The sequence below is a fragment of the Talpa occidentalis genome, unplaced genomic scaffold (assembly GCF_014898055.3).
Source record: "Talpa occidentalis isolate TD23 unplaced genomic scaffold, MPIMG_talOcc4v2.1 talOcc4.10, whole genome shotgun sequence".
NCBI lineage: Eukaryota > Metazoa > Chordata > Mammalia > Eulipotyphla > Talpidae > Talpa > Talpa occidentalis.
The window spans coordinates 75,632,818-75,650,849 of NW_023600993.1; the positions used below are offsets into that span (position 1 = coordinate 75,632,818).

The 18,032-nt window shown below is 36.7% G+C and overlaps 1 protein-coding gene across 2 annotated transcripts in view; it reads left to right on the plus strand.

Annotated features, from left to right (window-relative positions):
- ESF1 (ESF1 nucleolar pre-rRNA processing protein homolog) overlaps positions 1 to 18,032 on the plus strand; it is a 62,289-nt gene that overhangs the window by 24,728 nt on the left and 19,529 nt on the right. The window lies entirely within an intron of this gene.

The window sequence follows — 18,032 nt, forward strand, 5'->3', positions numbered from 1 at the left end:
CTTTTGAAGAGATGATGAATCTCGTGACAGATTTAAATAGGTGAAAAGCATAAGGAGTTTAGTACAAAAGATTTTTAAACTACAAAAGTGGTGAGACTGTGAATGTTTTGGGGGGATCTTGTCTGGAACACCCAGAGTTCTTGGATTGTTACTCTTGTGAGACACACAAAGGTCAGAAGAAACAAGGAATATTTTTGTAGTATCCCTCTATAAGAGGAGTACTTTCTTCAGTCCCATTCATTGAGGCATGAGGTAGAAGTGCAGTTCTTCCTTTCTACTTAGTCTTACCTCCATTCTACTAATACAATTCTATTTTATTCCCATATCTGCTCTTTATCCCTGTGCTTCCTTTTTTCCATCTATTCAGTTCCCCACTTCAGAAGCTTAAACACAGGTATCAGAAACATGTATCTACAACCATTGTTTTACTCAATTTTTAAATTGTAAGTAAAATGTTTTTTTATCAATTGGGTATTCATTTTAGAAGGCTATCCAGTTTCAAACATTTCAATTTTCAGAAATCTCAAAATCTGTTCACTATTTAGTTTTGGCTATATCTCTATTTCCATTTGTTGCCAATGTATCCATTATTTGAAGTATATTCACGAAATGTTTTCTTGGTCAGAAGTTTTAAATAACCAGGTGTTTAAAATTTTGAGTTGAGTGTAGAGGAGAGAATTAAGTGGAAAACCTGAACTTTAAATAAGCTAAAAGAATTTGGTTATGGGGAGGAAGCCAGTTCTCAATGCACTATCAAAACTTGTATACACACAGCTAAGTAGATAGAATTTTAAATCTTAGTGTGCACTCCTTTTTTTTAATAATCCAGTTTAACAGATTAAATGTAAGAGTTTTGTCAAGAATAAGCTGAACATTTTTATTATGTAAAAACTGAATCATTTATGGAATGTCTAGTAAAAATTAGAAGCACCTAGGATTATCTAAAAATGATGCTAGTACATTTTCTCTGTAGATTTGTTAGTAAATTTATCAGAATTCACTGGGTTACTTCATAGGTTATTTTCTCTTAATCATTAAGATATTAAGATTTATTTTTTTTAAAGTTTTCCAAGAGATTTAAAAGATCTAAAGCAAAACCAAGGATATTGTATACTAGTAGTTTCAAAGAGTGCTAAAATCCTCATACCTTATAAAGTTTCAAGTTAATTGGTCTGCTCTTTTTACTCCCACAGAATCGCAATTAAATATGTAAATTATCAAAGGCCATTGGTAACTAGCATCTAAGATGGCCCTTTTCTCTTTGCATGTATATCACATGAGTTGTACTGTTTGCATATGTAGTCATTTCCAGACAGTAGTACTTGTTTTGACTTTGCCTTAGATTCACAGTCTACCTCAATTCCGTTGAAAAGAGCCTATAGCATGTGTTGTTTTCGCACAGCCCACAGCTATGCTGATTTATTTGAAGTTGTGAATTCTTTGGTCCTGAAGGCAAAACTTTTGCCTCTTGTATTTCAGTTTGTCCCACTTCATCATTCTATATATAACTGCCTGGCCAGCAAACTATCACTTTTCCTTACACATGTTCCATGTTATTTTGACAGAATTCATTCAGAGTACTCACTTTCAGTCGTTGTGTTATTGGCCTTTTTTCCTAAAACTGAAGTCATATGACCTTAAGTTTACTACTGTAATACATTTATTTCCCTTCTTTTTTTTTAATTTTAATAATATACACATAGCCAACAACTTGCCATCTTATCTTTTTAAGTATTCAGTTCACTGGTATTAAGTACATTCATATTATTATGTAACCCTCACCAGCATTCATCTTTGCAAAACTGGATCTGTATATCCATTAAACAATGGTTCTTTATTTCCCCCCTTCCAGTATCTGGCAAGCATCATTCTGCTTTCTGTTTTTATGACTTTGACTACTCTGAATACTTCATATAAGTGTAGTCATACAGTATTTGTCTTTTTGTGACTGGCCTATTTCAGTTAGCATTATTGTCCTCAAGGTCCATCCATGTTTAGCCTATGTCAACATTCCCTTCCTATTTAAAGCAGTATTCCATTGCGTTTCTATACCACATTTGCTTATCCATTATTCCATGATTGGTCAGTTGGGTTGCTGCCATGATGCAGCTATAACATTCATCTTTACACATCTTCTACAAGTATACATAATTGATTATATCATACCCCACTTTTGCATTCTCATACCCCACTTTTGCATTCTGCTTTTTGTTTTGTTTCTCAGACTTTTAATTTTTACATGCTTCTAGATAATCTTTTTAACCATAAGGCCTCCACTGCATTCCATTGTATTTCTGAAGTTGTAAGTCACTTCCTTGATAATATGTTTTAGGCTCTTTCAAATGTTTAATTGTTAAGAACAATATTATAACCCTTACATTGAAATTTCTCAAGGATAATTTTTTTTAAATAGAAAAATGTTTTGATGAATTTTTTAAATTTCAGTAAATTTTTTTGCTAATCAGCTTAAATTGCAATTTTTATTTTATTTTATATAATTTTTGCATTATTTTTCATTTTTGCACAATGTATTCATTTTCATCTTGGTTATAGTCCCCCATGCAATTCCCAAACCCTTGTTTTGATCCTACTCCCTTCCCCCCCACCCCCCTGTAGTGTGTCTCCAGTTTATAATCCTTGTTGATTTTGATTTTTACTTTATTATAATTAGTATTTTTCCTGATCCCTTATTTAGGTTTTCTAAATTCCTGCTATGAGTGAGATCATCCGGTATTTTTCTTTTTCTTTCTGGCGTATTTCGCTGAGCATGATCCCTTACAGCTCCATCCATGTTGCTGCAAATTGCATAAGATTATCTTTTTTGATAGCTGAGTAATATTCCATTGTGTATATGTACCACATCTTCTTAATCCAGTCATCTATTTTTGGGCATTTGGGTTGTTTCCATAGCTTACCTATTGTAAATAATGCCACTATAAACATAGGGGTGCAGGTGCCCTTTTGAATTGATGTTTCTGTGTCCTTTGGGTAAATACGTAGGAGTGGAATTGCTGGATCATATGGAAGCTCCATCTTTAGCAGACTGAGGAATCTCCACGCAGCTCTCCATAGTGGTTGGACCAGTTTGCACTCCCACCAGCAGTTCAGGAGTTCCTATTCTCCACATCCTCACCAACATTTGTTGTTGCTAGTTTTTTTAATATGTGCCATTCTCAATGGTGTGAGATGGTATCTCATTGTAGTTTTGATTTGCAGTTCCCTGATTGCAAGTGACGTTGAACATTTTTTCATATGCCTATTGGCCATTTGCATTTCTTCTTCAGAGAAGTTTCTTTTTAGCTCTTCTGCCCATTTTTTGACTGGATTATTTTCTTTGTTTTTGTTGACTCTCATCAGCTCTTTGTAGATTTTTGTGATCAGTCTTTTATCATTAGTGTTGTGAGCAAAAATGTTCTCCCAGTCAGTGGGGTTTCTCTTTGTTTTTCTTATTGTCTCTTTTGCTGTGCAGAAGCTCTTTAATTTGATGTAGTCCCAGCTGTTTATCTTTGTCTTCACTATCACTGCTTTGGGTGATGTGTCTGTAAAGATGTCTTTGAGGTGCATGCCATGTAGTGTTCGCCTATATTTCCTTCTATGTATTGTATGGTTTCAGATCTATGTCTAGTTCTTTAATCCATTTTGAGTTGGTTTTTCTGCATGGTGTGAGGTAGTAGTCAAGCTTCATTCTTTTGCATGTAGCGACCCAGTTTTCCCAGCACCATTTATTGAACAAACTTTCTTTGCTCCAGTGCATATTCTTTGCTCCTTTGCCAAATATTAGTTGACCGTAAATCTGTGGGTTTATTTCTGGATTTTCTGTTCGATTCCATCGGTCTGTGTGTCTGTTCTTGTTCCAGTACCATGCAGTTTTGATGATTATGGCTTTGTAGTAGAGTTTGAAGTCTGGGAGTGTGATGCCTCCATTCCCTTCTTTTTTTTTTTTCAGGAGAACTTTGGCTATTTGGGGTTTTTTTGTGATTCCATATGAATTTCATCAATAATTGTTCTATTTCTTTGAAGAATGTCATTGAAATTTTTATTGGAATAGCATTGAATCTGTATATTGCTTTTGGTAGGATGGCCATTTTGATGATGTTAATTCTTCCAATCCATGAGCAGGGGATGTCTTTCCATTTCTTTGTGTCTTCTTCTATTTCTTTTAACAGCATTTTATAGCTTTTTTGTATAGGTCCTTTACCTCTTTTGTTAGATTTATTCCCAAGTATTTGATTTTTTTTTGTTTCGATAATAAAAGGGATGGTTTTTTTTTATTTCTTCTTCAGATTTATTGTTTGTGTATAGGAAGGCTACTGATTTTTTTTTTTTAAAGATTTATTTATTTATTTATACAAGCACTGGGTACAGTCAGAAGCACTGGAGGGTGAGAGAATTCACCAGAGCCAGAGCTGGGAGCAGAGCAGGCAGAAGGACCGAAGCACACTGCTGAGGGGAGCAGCAGGCGGCAGGAGAGGTCTGCGTGCCATGTGGGACCCTCCTCCGGTGGCCAGGGAGCAGCCGGGGATCGAACCGGTGCTGCAGAGGCTGTGGGCAGCTTCGCAACCCAGCACTCAACTGCTTCACCACCGGGGAGGCCCAAGGCTACTGATTTTTGCCTGTTGATTTTGGTGGTGTTGATCCCACCACTTTACTAAACTGATTGAATAATTGAATTAGTTTTTCTGTGGAGTTTTTGGGGTTCTCTATGTGTATTATCATATCATCTGCAAATAGTGATAGTTTAAATTCTTCTTTTCCTATTTGGATTCCTTGTATGTCTTTCTCTTGTCTTATTGCTCTGACTAGGACTTCCAGTATTATATTGAAAAGCAGTGGTGAGAGTGGACATCCTTGTCTTGTTCCAGATCTTATTGGAAATGCTTTCACTTTTCACAATTGAGAATGATACTGGCTGTTGGCTTGTCATATATGGCCTTTATGATGTTGAGGTATGTTCCTTGTATCCCAAGAATTTCAAGGGCTTTTATCATGAATGGATGTTGTACTTTGTCGAAAGCTTTCTCAGCATCTATTGATATTATCATATGGTTTTTATATTTCTTTTTGTTGATATGTTGGATGACGTTGATTGATTTTCGGATGTTGAACCATCCTTGTGTTCCTGGCATGAATCCTACTTGGTCGTGGTGAATTGTCTTATGGATACATTGTTGAATTCTAATAGCTAAAATTTTATTGAGTATTTTTGCATCAGTGTTCATTAGAGAGATTGGCCTGTAATTTTCTTTTTGTGTGTTGTCCTTGTTCGGTTTTTGTATTAGTGTAATGTTGGCTTCATAGAATGTGTTTGGTGTTATCCCTTCCTTCTCAATTTTTTGGAAGAGTTTGTGAAGGATAGGCACTAATTCGTCTCTGAATGTTTGGTAGAATTCGTTTGTAAATCCATCAGGTCCCTGGGCTTTTGTTTTTGGGGAGGTTTTTGATTACCATTTCAATTTCGCTGCATGTAATTGGTCTGTTTAGGTGTTCTATTTCTTCTTTATCTAGCTTTGGGTGATTGTAGAGTTGTAGGAATTTGTCCATCTCTTCTAGATTGTTGAACTTGTTTCCATATAACTGTTAATAGTAGTCTCTGATTATCCTTTTGATTTCTGCTGTGTCCGTTGTGATTTCTCCTCTTTCATTTGCGATCCTGTTTATTTGTGTTTTCTCCCGTTTTTTCTTTGTAAACCTGGCTAGGGGTTTGTCTAATTTATTTTTTCGAAGAACCTGCTTTTGGTTTCATTGATCTTTTGGATTGTTTTTTTAGTTTCGATTTCATTTATTTCTGCTTTGGTTTTTTTATGTCTTTTCTTCTACTGGTTTTAGGGGTTTTTTGTTGTTCTTTTTCTAGTTCTTTGAGCTTTGAGATTAGGTTGTTTGAGTTCTTTCTTGTTTCTTGATATGAGCCTCTATTACTGTATATTTTCCTCTTATTACTGCTTTTGCTGCATCCCATACATTTAGGATATTGGTGTCCTCCTTGTCATTCAATTCAAAGAATTTTTTAATTTCTTCTTTGATCTCCTCATTAGTCCAGTCGTCTTCCAGTAGTGTGGGTTTCAATCTCCATGAGGTAGGAGACTTCCTTTCCTTCTTTTTATGGTTTATTTCTAGTTTGATGCCTTCTTGGTCAGAGAAGATAGTTGGTGTGATTTCAGTCTTGGTGTATCTGTTGATGTTTGTCTTGTGTTCCAGTATGTGATCGATCCTGGAGAATGATCTGTGTGTGCTTGAGAAAAATGTGTACTCAGATTTTTTTGGGTTTAGTGTTCTAGTTTTTAGTTTTGGGTTTAAGCCCAAGTGCTCTAGATCCTTATTTAGAGCTTCAGTGTCTTTACTTATTTTTTGTCTCGTTGATCCATCCATTGTTGATAGTGGTGTGTTGAAGTCTCCTACTATGTATGTGTTTGATCTGTTTTCAAAGATGATAATAGTTGTCTGATATATTTTGGTGCTCCTTCATTTGGTGAGTGTATGTTAATGAGTGTTAGTTTTTCTTGAAGTATTGTCCCCTTGATCATAATGTAGTGACCGTTGGGGTCTTATTTTACCTTTTTGAGTTTGAAGTCTGTTTTATCAGATAAAAATATTGCCCTTCCTGCTTTCTTTTTTGGTCCATTTGCTTGTAGGATTGTTTTCCATCCTTTAACTTTGAGTCTATTTTTATCTTTTGTAGTTAAATGTGTTTCCTGGAGACAGCAAAAGGTTAGGTTTTGTTTCTTAATACAGCCTGCAACTCTGTATCTTTTTATTGAAGAATTTAGTCCATTTACATTTACAGTTAATATTGATATGTTAGCATCTGTATTTGCCATTGTGTTTGTCTTTTCTCTGGTTTTATTTATTCTTTTAATAATTTTTTTTTTTTGGCCTTCTTCCATTGTTATTCATCCCTCTGTTGGTTCTGGCTTTAGGACCCCTTGTAGTATTTTTTGGAGTGGGGGTTTAGTTGTATGAAATTCCAGAGTTTCTGTTTGTCTGCAAAGGTCCTTGTTCTTTCTTCATAGAGGAAAGAAAGCTTTGCGGGATAGAGTATTCTTGGTTGGCATCTGTTTTCTTGGAGTCTGTTGACTATGTCCCTCCACTCTCTCCTTGCCCGTAGTGTTTCTTTGGAGAAGTCTGATGTCAGTCTGATTGGTTTTCCTTTGAATGTTATCTGTTTCTTCCCTCTTGTCAGCTTCATTATTTTTTTCTTGTCTTGGATTCTTGGGAGCTTTACTATTATGTGTCTTGCTGTATTTTTCCTTTCGTCGTGGAAGTTTGGTGTTCTTCTTGCTTCTTGTGTGTGTGTTTTCAGCTCCTTCATGTTTGGGAAGTTCTCTTCAATTATTTCCTTGAATATTTTCTCTGTTCCTACGTCTCTCTCCTCTCCTGGGATTCCTATAACTCTCCTTTCCTCATGGAGTCAGATAGTTCCCAAAGTCTTTCTTTGGTCTTTTTCCTTCGTACTTCTCTTTCCTTTTCTGTTTTGGTTCTTTTTATTTCTGTGTCTTCAAGAGTACTTATTCGTTCTTCCATTTCTTCTATTCTGCTTTCATTGCTTTTCCCAGAGTCCTTTAGCGCCTCCATTAATTCTTTGATCTTCTGCATTTCTTTTACTTCCCTCTTTAGGGACTCAATTTCATTCTTCTGATCATTGATTATTTTTCCCTTATCATTGTTTTCCTTTATGTCTTCTGTCAGTTTTTTAATCACAGCAATTTAAATTCTCTTTCTGGAAGGCTCAGAAGTTCTTCCAAGTCACTGTCGTTGCCATCTGGTGGGTGGTTTTCTTTTTGTGGTGTGTCTTTCTCCTGAGGAGTTGCTAGGTTGCATGTAGTTTTTTTTCTCCCTGCTCTCTGTCTTCTAATTTGCCGTATGTGTTGGGACACTATGCCGCTGGTACTGGCCGGCATCTTTTTGGTGTGCTCTTTGTGGGGTTTCGGAAACTGGTGGTCCAAACAAGTCAAATACTGTTATGCCAGAAGTCTAGTGAGGCAGTGGTATTTTGAGTATATTAATGGTCGCTGTCACAGAATATTTCCTCCTTCTGTGTTTAATTACAAAGGTGTGTCTTGAAGTCCCTCAAACTTCCCTAGAGGTAGGGCAGCTGGATTGCACTCTAAGTTCCAAAAAAACAGGATCCCCCTCTGGGGTCCAGCTTCCTGCCAGGCGGGACCAGGCTGGGAACCTTCCCTCTCTGGCTCCGCTGGGAGCCTTCCGCCAGTTTCAAGCAGTCTTTATTGAAGAAAGGTCCCTGTTCTAAAATGGCGATGCAGGGACTCACTCCCCTGTGCATCCAGTCTGCCCCTGGCCGTGGGTGCCTGCTCACCTCTGCCTCCGCTGGGAGCCTTCTGCTGGTTTCAAGCAGTCTTTATTAAGGAAAGGTCCCTGTTCTAAAATGGCGATGTGGGGATGCACTCCCCTGAGCGCCCGGTCTGCCCTGGCTTGGGTGCTGCTCCCCCTCTGGGCTTGGACTGCTGGCCAGAAGGGGCCTGGTGTGGGTGAACTTCCCAGCTCACCTCTGGATCTGCCGGGAGCCTTCTGCTGGTTTCAAGCAGTCTTTATTGAAGAAAGGTCCTGTTCTAAAAAGGCGATACGGGTACGCACTCCCCTCCATGCCCAGTCTTGCTCCAGGCCTTATTTCCCTCCTTATGCCTGTTTGTGTGGCCCACCCTCCCTCAGCGCCTGAGGGTGTTTTTGTGATCCCTGGTTTCCAACTATAGGGTGTTGGCGATTTTTTTTCTGGTCACTAGGTAGCACCAGAGATCTTTCCTAGTGTCCTTCGGGAACTGTTTTTAACCCCATGGGTCAGGGGAACAGAGTGGGAGTGGTGTGGAGAGCCTCAGCGGCGTGGGGGTGCTGTGTCTGCCATGTGCCCCACCGTCGTGGGGATCCCACAGCCTGAATTTCGTGCCCTGGGTCTCAGTTCCCAAAGCCCTCAGGTCCAGGACGCGGGCTGTAGCCCAGTTCAGTGTCCGCAGAAATGGCACCCTGCTCCCTTGTCCAGGCACCTGGTTTCTGATTACTCAGTGAGGGACATTCACCTCAATGAGGGTCCCCTCACGTCTCCCCGCAAGCCTTGGTCGCAGGCGCGGGGACCTGGGCAGCCCCAATCCGCATATGCTTTTCAAGCACCCTGCTTTTCCACACAAGCTTATCGGCTGGCCTTGGGCTGTTTGTAGGTCTCCTGGGAGTCTTTATTTTTCTCCAGTGGCACCTGGAGCCTTTCGCTCACCTCCGTGGCAAATTCTGCACGGTTCTCCACGGTTCCAGTTCACAAGGTGCGGTGGCTGAAATAGTTCCTTTCCACTCACAGACCCTCTTGATGCGTAGTTTGTTCTTGTTAGTTGTTTCAGTTTTTTGTTTTCTTTTCCCCTCCTTTCTGTTGGTTGGAGAGTGCCGACTTTGTGGGTGGGGGAGGGTAGCAGGGTTCTGAGCTTTCCTCCCTTCTAGTCCTCTTTTATGGCAACTTTCGTCTTTGGGCAGTTTGCCAGAGTCGCCCCTTTATCTTCCGTGTCCCAGTTCTTGCAGGGACCTGCAGCTTTTCCTCCCTATTAACTTTTTTTTATGGGAGGTCTTACTCATAGCATTTCCTCGCCACCATGTTGATGACGTCTCGTGCCTTTGTTTTATTGATTCATAAGAGTTCTTCATGTATTTTAGGCTATACTATCATCAGTCATATGTTTTGTAGCTCTTTTCTCCTCATTTGACATTTGTCTTTCTGATGACTTTATAATGTCTTTTGAAGAACAAAAATGGTATAGTCATATGTATTGAACTTGTCCCTTTATTCTTATGTACCTCTGGTTCAGATTAACTGTAATCCTTAGATTGAAACATTCACATCGTTGGTCCAGTATGGTTCTCCTTTACCTATTTATAATACTTAATTGGTTATATACAGTTCTGTTTCTCTGGTACATGTTTTAAGTTTTTCTGGGTATTTATGTAGATATGTAATGCAGGGTTATGGGGGATGTGAACATTCAACCCCAAGATAAAATACCAGATTCTTTTCCAGTATAGTCGTATTAATTTTACAATTTGCCCATATGGCTTGATTTGCATTTCTCTTCTCACTAATAAGATTGAGCATTTTTTTATATATTTATTGGTCATACACATTTCCTCCCAATGTAATACTTATTGATGTGCCTTTTGGCCATTTTTCTATTTGTATTGGTTGTGTTCTCTCTTCTGACTTTCAGGAGTTCTTTGTCTTTGATATCAGTCTTCTGTTGGATAGTAAATATACTCTGTATGTTACTCCCCCCCACCCCCAACTGCCTTGAAAGTGTTGTCAAACAAATTTCTTGATTTTAATATGGTCAAATTTATTCTTTTATGGTTAATGCTTCTGTCTTATGTAAGACATCCTTTTCTATACAGATGAAAGCGAAATTCACCTTTGTTTTCTCCTAAAAGTAGAAAGGTTTAGGTTTTTAACATTTAAGCCTTGCCTTGGTCTGTCAGAGACTGATTTATTTATAAAAGGCACTTGTCCAATTTCATCTTATTCTACATGGAAAATCTTTTTTGACATACTGCATTTATTGAAGAACCTCCTTCTAGTAATCTAACATATTACCCTTGTCCTAAACCACAGCTTCAAAACTGCAAGTATCTGTTGCTTGGGTCTCCATTTTATTCATCATTTATTTAACTGGCCTATCCCTAGACCATTACCACACATCTTGAAATTGGATGAAGAACCCTAATGACCCCCACTCTAGGCCAGTTGGTATGAGGCCTCTGTGAAGAAAACATCACCAACAACAGCAGATAACCACTTTGAAAGGGCTACAGGGTGCTTCTGTCCTCAGGGGAGAGCCAGGTTTCAGTAAGAACAAAAAGATGAAGAAAACGTTCAAAGATACAATAATTGAATCTCCATTGGTTATAGACTATGAATTCCAGAGAACTTAGTGAGCAGTTATGGGAAGTAGGAGATAGTGGCAAAAGAGTGAATGTACAGTTAATTCTGAGGATAAGAACATGGAAGATGAAGAGAAACCTAGTCCATACTATCTTTTTATGGTGACCAAAATAAAGAACAGTAAAAAATACGAAGACATTTTTCCTGGTATGTTCAAGGTAGATTGTGGTGTTGGTATAATGACCAAACTTGGTCTTTCGCTCAAGCCCAGAAAGCCAAACTCTGAATCGCAAGAGTTGTCTTTACATGAAGTTTTATTAGAGTTGAACATCAAGGGAGTCACCAGGATAAGCACCCAAAAACTGGCTCCCCAAATGGTAGGAATGCTTGGATTATATAAGGGGCAAAGGAATGTGAGGGAAGCGTAGGACTTTATATTTCCAGAACTAAGGAGTTGCCCAGAAGTCTGGGTGACATGAGTCTTCTCAGCAGTCAGCAGCTTTTGGTTTATAAGGCCACCGTCAACTCCAGGGCGCACAGAAATTTATTAGGAGTGTCACACGATCAATTTTCCAAACTTCCAGGGACACAAGTGGAGCCATTTAAGTGTTAATGCCCTGGAGGAGGTAGAGGGAAGAGAGAGCAAAGGGTGGTTAAAAGTTTAATTCCACTTATTCCTTAATTTTTATTGTAGGGCAATTTTTTTATTAATTAGGTTGCAAAATGGAAGAGATCTGGCTATACTGGGATTGTGAGTACTGAGGGTTAGGAACAGAAAGGTATCTACTCTTGTGATTGATGTGCCAACCAGTCTACTTCGTAGTACCTTTCTGAGAAATGGCAAATTTTCTCTGAACTTAAGACTCTTTGAACCCTGTTCAAAGTGAGGAAGCCAGCATAACTAAGGAACATACTATGTTAAGTTAATCCCAGGACCTAGGGACCTCTTTTGAACCCTCTCAAAAAGGGCCTGTTTCACACCATTGCTTATAGTTCCTGGCTTTTAAAAATACTGTACTGTTCTAGAGTTTCAATATACTGTATCTAGATCATTTTTTGCTTTATAGCTTTAGTTTTCCTTGGAATTAATTGGATACATCAATTCTGCAAATTTCTGTGCCTTAAAAAATAAAGTATTACCTTTTACTAACTTATTTTCTCTTTCTGGAAATATTTTATATGCATGGTACCTTCTATATACCTTTGAATCTATGCAACATGCAGGATAATTTCTTCAGTTCTGTCTTTTTTGCTGATTTTTTCCTTTACCCTGTAGTCTGCCATTTAACATGATTGTTGACTTTATAATTCAATTGTTTTTATTTGTTTTTTTCCAAATCTATCTTGTGCTTTGATAGTCTTATCATTTAATTTCCTCTTTTGTTTTTTAATGTGCTGATTTTATATTATGTAATAATTTCAAAATCTGTACTCTTTCTGGATCTGACTTGTATTATTTTTGTTTCTGTTTACTCTGGTTCATCTTGGATCTTGATTGTGATCTTTTTGTTCTTGGATCTTTCTTTTTACCTATGGAAATTCTCAAAGGCCTTGGTCAAAAGTGCTTCTTTCTGAGAGTATTTGCCAGGTGCCTAAGGGCACTTCCAGTTCAAGACCACTGAAACCACAAATTGTTGTATTGGGTTATTTAGGCCAAACAGAGTGAATACCAACCTATACCCATGGATTTCTGGTTATAGATCCAGGGAGTGGGAGGGAAAGTGGTTTTACATCCTTTTTTCTACCCTTAGCCAAAGTGCAAATAGACATGTGTTCCCTTTTGAAGAAAGTACAAAGTACCCTCTAAAGGCATCCTTAAGGATTTTGACTTCATGTAGTGGCTTCTGGTGGTTCCTGCCTCCATGATTAGGATTCAAACTTTGTCTCCTGTCCCCTTGACTAGCAGCCTATTAAAACCCAAGATACATACTAGTATTACTGTATGTCCCTAAGGAAAACTCCCAACTTTGGATCTAGCTTAACATTTGTTTGAATTTTCTTGTGACTAGACTCTAAATTATTTTCTTTGTTTCCTATTATTTTAGCCATTCATTTCAAAGTTTCCGTTCTTGTCTGTAAATGTGTAAAAATAACATTAGAATAAGTAGCTCTTTGATTCTTTTTGCCATAAATTTAAGAGTGATTTCACCAGAGTTGGCCAGGATATTAATCTGTTAACATTAGAACAGCGTGATAGTATATAATTGTGATTACAAACTACTTGAAAAGCAGAGAAAGCATACAAATAAAGTACAAATACATGAAACAGGAAACTATAGCTCCCTAATGAGACCCAAAAGTCTCATATTTGAAGTCAGATTTTATTTTTTATGATGAGATTTGAATTCACATTTTATTTTTTCAATTTGATTGTTTTTTTTTTTTTTTTGATTGGAGTAATGTTTTTACATCATTGTTTGTATTTGGGGAATATAAGAATCCACCCCCATTCAAGTGTAATTGCCAATTTCTAAAAACTTGGTTCATAGTAAACTGATTATACTTGTAAATGGAGGTCATTTTAAAGTAGAAGAAATAGAGATTTAGAAGGCGTTAGAGTTTAATAAGCTCAAGATCAAGACAAATGTGTAGCAGTTGCTATCCACCAAAATAGCTTTCAGACAGTCAACAAGAAGAAGCATTAACACTTACTCATTCAGCACAAACTCTGGAGGTGTCGTCTATGGATATCTAATTGAGTTGAGAAACGTAGAAGTAAATGCTTTATGAGGAGCAGTTCCTAATCTAAGTACCTTCTAATTGGTATTGTCTTTATTGTGGCTGTCTGTATTGTTTTGATATAGTAGATATAACAGTATTCTAATAGTACAAAGTATACTATTCAGAGAGCATTTGTTGGCTGAACATGACTAGTGATTTTTGCTGTTTACTATTATTCTCAAGGCTACCTGTTATTTTTTTTAATGTCATGTATTGTTCCCAGGCCATAAAGTTAGTAACAAATTTGAGTCATTTCCTTTCATTCTGCACTTTCATTCAACACATATTTACTAGGTGTGTGCTATATATTCCACCAGAGTTAGTTACCGTTGTTGGGATTTAAAAAAAAAAAAAAAAACCACTAACTATAACCTCTACCCTCATGGAGTTTGCAGCCTAGCAAATTAAAAGGCTATTATTAAAAGTTAATTTTAACTTTTAAAAGCACACAAGTAAATATAAAATTGCAACTGTGATAAGTGGTACAGAATAAAAGAATACATGCTATGAAAGTTTAGGAGAAAGGATTTACAGAAGTTCAAGTAAAAATTTCAGAAATTTTGAACACTATTCTAAACAAGTTCTTGTTCTGAATAAATTTTGAACCAAGTTTAAAACACTTCAAATCTTCCTCTTTATCATTACAAAGATTAATAGTTTGAATTACCTGTTGCACTTTAAGCATACCCTGTGTGCATAATAACTTGACCTTACCATGAAATGGATAATGCCACAAGTAAATATTCCCATTAATCATATGAACCTGTGCCCTGTCACACAAGTAAATGTGTTCCTCCCTTTCCACACACCATTGGAGATAACTGGCCAGTTTGAAGGGATGTCTGATGTCAGTGTTGTTTAATGTATGATTGGTGTTTTCTTCTAAGAATCCTTATATCCAGAGTAAATTCCAGCTTGGGATTTTAGATGGTGGTAGTTAGTAGATACATTTTTAAAAGCTTACACTTACAGAATTGATTATTATACAGTCTAATTTAAACATGAAACCATAAATAAAGATTGAGTCATGAGTGTTTATAAATATTCTAAATTGAGCTGAAGTCCTTGTTTAAATTAAAAGTGCCACTTTTACCCTATGTCAGAAATCTTAAAAAGTGCATTTTGTTTTTACAAATCAAACCAATTATATTAACTAGTGGGTTATATTAAGTCACGTCCTGCCCCTTAAAAACTTTTCAAATATTTTAAATGTATAAGGTCAGGAGTTATATATTCTTGTTTTAGTGGATTTTGAAAGGATATTTAAAAGTATTTTTGTATGTATGCAAACTGCCAAATTAATTCTGAATGGACTGCGCTTAAATTATTGTCATAATTGAGTCATCTGTCTTCATGGTTAGCTTTGAAAGAGTTTTTTAAACTCCTTATTGGTAGGATTATTGATGTTATTTTTAACTAATTTGGCAGTATGTGGCTACACACTTAAAATTTTTTAAAACAAATTGTGCAAAACTAAAAGTAGTTATAATGAAGTTGTTTTTCAGTCACAGAGTGGCTGCTCTCAAATGAGATGAAAACTGAAGAATGTTCTTGTGTATATGCCAAGAGGCTTCTGGGATGGGCATATTTTTAAGAACTTAGAACATAAACAACTGTGATCTGTGGTAAAAGATTTAAATGACCTCATAATGACAGTGAGAACAAAGCATTTTTTAGTTATCATGGTGGTGTGTTAATTCATTGCAGTGTGTTTGTCATTCTACTATTTTGGTGTGTTAAAATGAAAGAGTCAAGCAAAAAAATTACAGACTGTATTTTAACTAAAGATGGTATTTCGTTATTGTTGTAAACAAACTAAATATCAGAAAAATATATTTCCTGAGAATAAATATTTTATGAATTATTCTAAAGAGCTAAAGGTCTTTTATTTAAAAAAAAAAAAACCCTATTCACATCATCACTTTGGGATTTAGCCATTTTTTGAATCCTAAAGTTTTGATTCATTTTCTGTTGGAGAGAATGTTTCAAACATGAAAGATCAAATAGTTGGCTCGAAGTAAGAATCCCTCTTTCAGGACAGATCAATTAAGTGTTTATTAAGTACTTAGTATGAGTCTGGCACTATGCTAAATATTATGGAATACAAAGGAAAGTGACTTTAGCTGCCTTTGGTCTGTCTGGAAGAAAAGACACACTCAGATGAAACTTGTGAAGTTATTTAAAGACATTGTATAATCAAGTACCAAATAGTATCACTTATATGATACAAAGAATGAAATAACCTTTCTTTTCAGAGAGGACTTTGGATCATTATCTAGGGCAGTGATGTTCATGTAGGGGTGGTTTTGACTCTTCTCTCCCCAAGAGGACATTTGGCAGTGTCTGGAAGACTTTTTTTATTTTTGTGAGTAGGGTTACTAGTATTTAGTAGATAGGCCAGAAGTATTGCTTAATATCCTATGATGCACAGGATAGTTCTTTAAAACAAGAAAGTATCTGATCCATCATGATAATGGCGTTGAAATGAGGCAACATGATATTGAACCTACAAATGCCAAAGCTGGTAAATTTGGAAGTTAGGAAATTGACTTCTTTGTCCCCCTGGACCTCTTCTGCCCCTTTCGATGCTCTTTACTTAAGACCCATGGGTCCTAAAATGAGATGAGCATTGTGAATCCATAAACTCCCTGAACACTTTATGCAGACTTTTCCAGTATAGTGTTTACAGGAAAGATTCCAAAGCTATTATCAAGTTTTCCATGTATTCATGTTCCCCAAAAAGAAAGATTAAGACCCACTCACTATGGACTGGAAGTTAATAGAATACATCAAACCAATGTTCTAGCTACCTAAAAATATAACAACACAGAGCCTTCCTTACAATTGTGCTATGGTACAGGTAGAGTTTAATTTCAGGGATCAGATGTAATCAGAGGATACTTTTTGGTGAAAAAAAAAAATAGTCTAAATATGTTAATCTAATATTTTGAAATATTAAAATCATTCTTGGTGTATGATGAAATTAGACTGCTTTAAAGATTATTAAAACATTGAAATCTAATAATACAGTACTGTGTGCTTAGAATTTGACAGGACTGATTGTGTGCTGACCATAGGCACAATATGTAAATTGTGGTTTTTGTTACTTAAATGAACTTGTTTTGTCAGGATTTGCCACTTTTCTATCAAATGTGGATCCCACTTTATATTCCCTAGGTGTTATGTATCTGTTGATTCAGTAAGTTATCTGGATATAGTTTGATACAGTCCACATTTCTCCTGAAAACTGTTTAGTAAATTGTGTTTTTCTTAAACATTTTTGAATTGAGGGTTATGTTTTAGACTTGGCATCCAATTAATCAGAGATCCTACCAACAGTATGTCATAAAAATAGATCTACATAACCTTGTATGTACATATAATTTAATACTTTTCTAAATCATAGAAATTTGGAGATTAAGTCTTGGCTTAAAAGCCAAAAGAAAGGGACCTTAGAGATCTCTATTCCAGCTGTTTCATACTATTCTTTGGGGGTCAAGACCCAAAGCACTACATTTAGTTCTTTCATATATTTGGACTTCTACCAAATATTTTCTTGAAAGGAAAAAAATGATGTATGTGGGATGGGGGAGTTGCATTCTTCTAATGTAGATTAACCTCATTTTGCAGATAAGGAACCTGAGACCCAAAGTTTCACATTTTGTTCATGGACTGCACATTTTTTTTTTCTGGGTCAAACCAAGATGTTAGATGTATTTGGTAATTGTATAGAAGAAAACCAAAAGTTCAGTTTCTAACTGTGCAGCTTCCTAGCGGCATGTTCTTAGGCTAGTTGCTAAATGTTCTGTTTTTGTGTACTCACCAGAAAAAAAGGAAATTACATTCTTAGTAGTGTTTTCATTTGCTTAGAATTTAGGATATATCTGGAAAGATAATCAGGATTGCCTTTGTCTCTCTAAAAAAAGCATTTTGAATTATTCCATTAATTGTTTATTATAATAATATTTGTTATCTAAATAGTTAAGCTCCCTCCTCCCCAAGCAAAAGATTGGCCAACTATCACCTCCCAAGATTATTACAGAACAAAACAAGCATCTTTATCAAAGGGTATAGCACAGTAGTCATATTTCCATTCCTTTTTGGCAGTAGTAAAGCTCTTTATGGAATGATAGATCAATTTTGGGCTTTCACCTTCTCACTTTCTCCATTTATTATATATAAACTGCATAAATGCATAAATACATGAATTAGGAGCTGCAGAATTTAAGGAACAAAGATCTATGAAATATTGATACAACAGCAAATGACTGCATGTGAAGAGCTATGAAGAACAGACTGACCTTGTTGGTCCTGTTGATCATAAAGATGTGACCTACAGGGCCTCCCCAGTGGCGAAGCGGTTGAGTGCTGGTTTGCGAAGCTGCCTGCAACCTCTGTCGCGCCGGTTCGATCCCCGGCCGCCGGGCGAGGGTCCCACATGGCGTGCAGA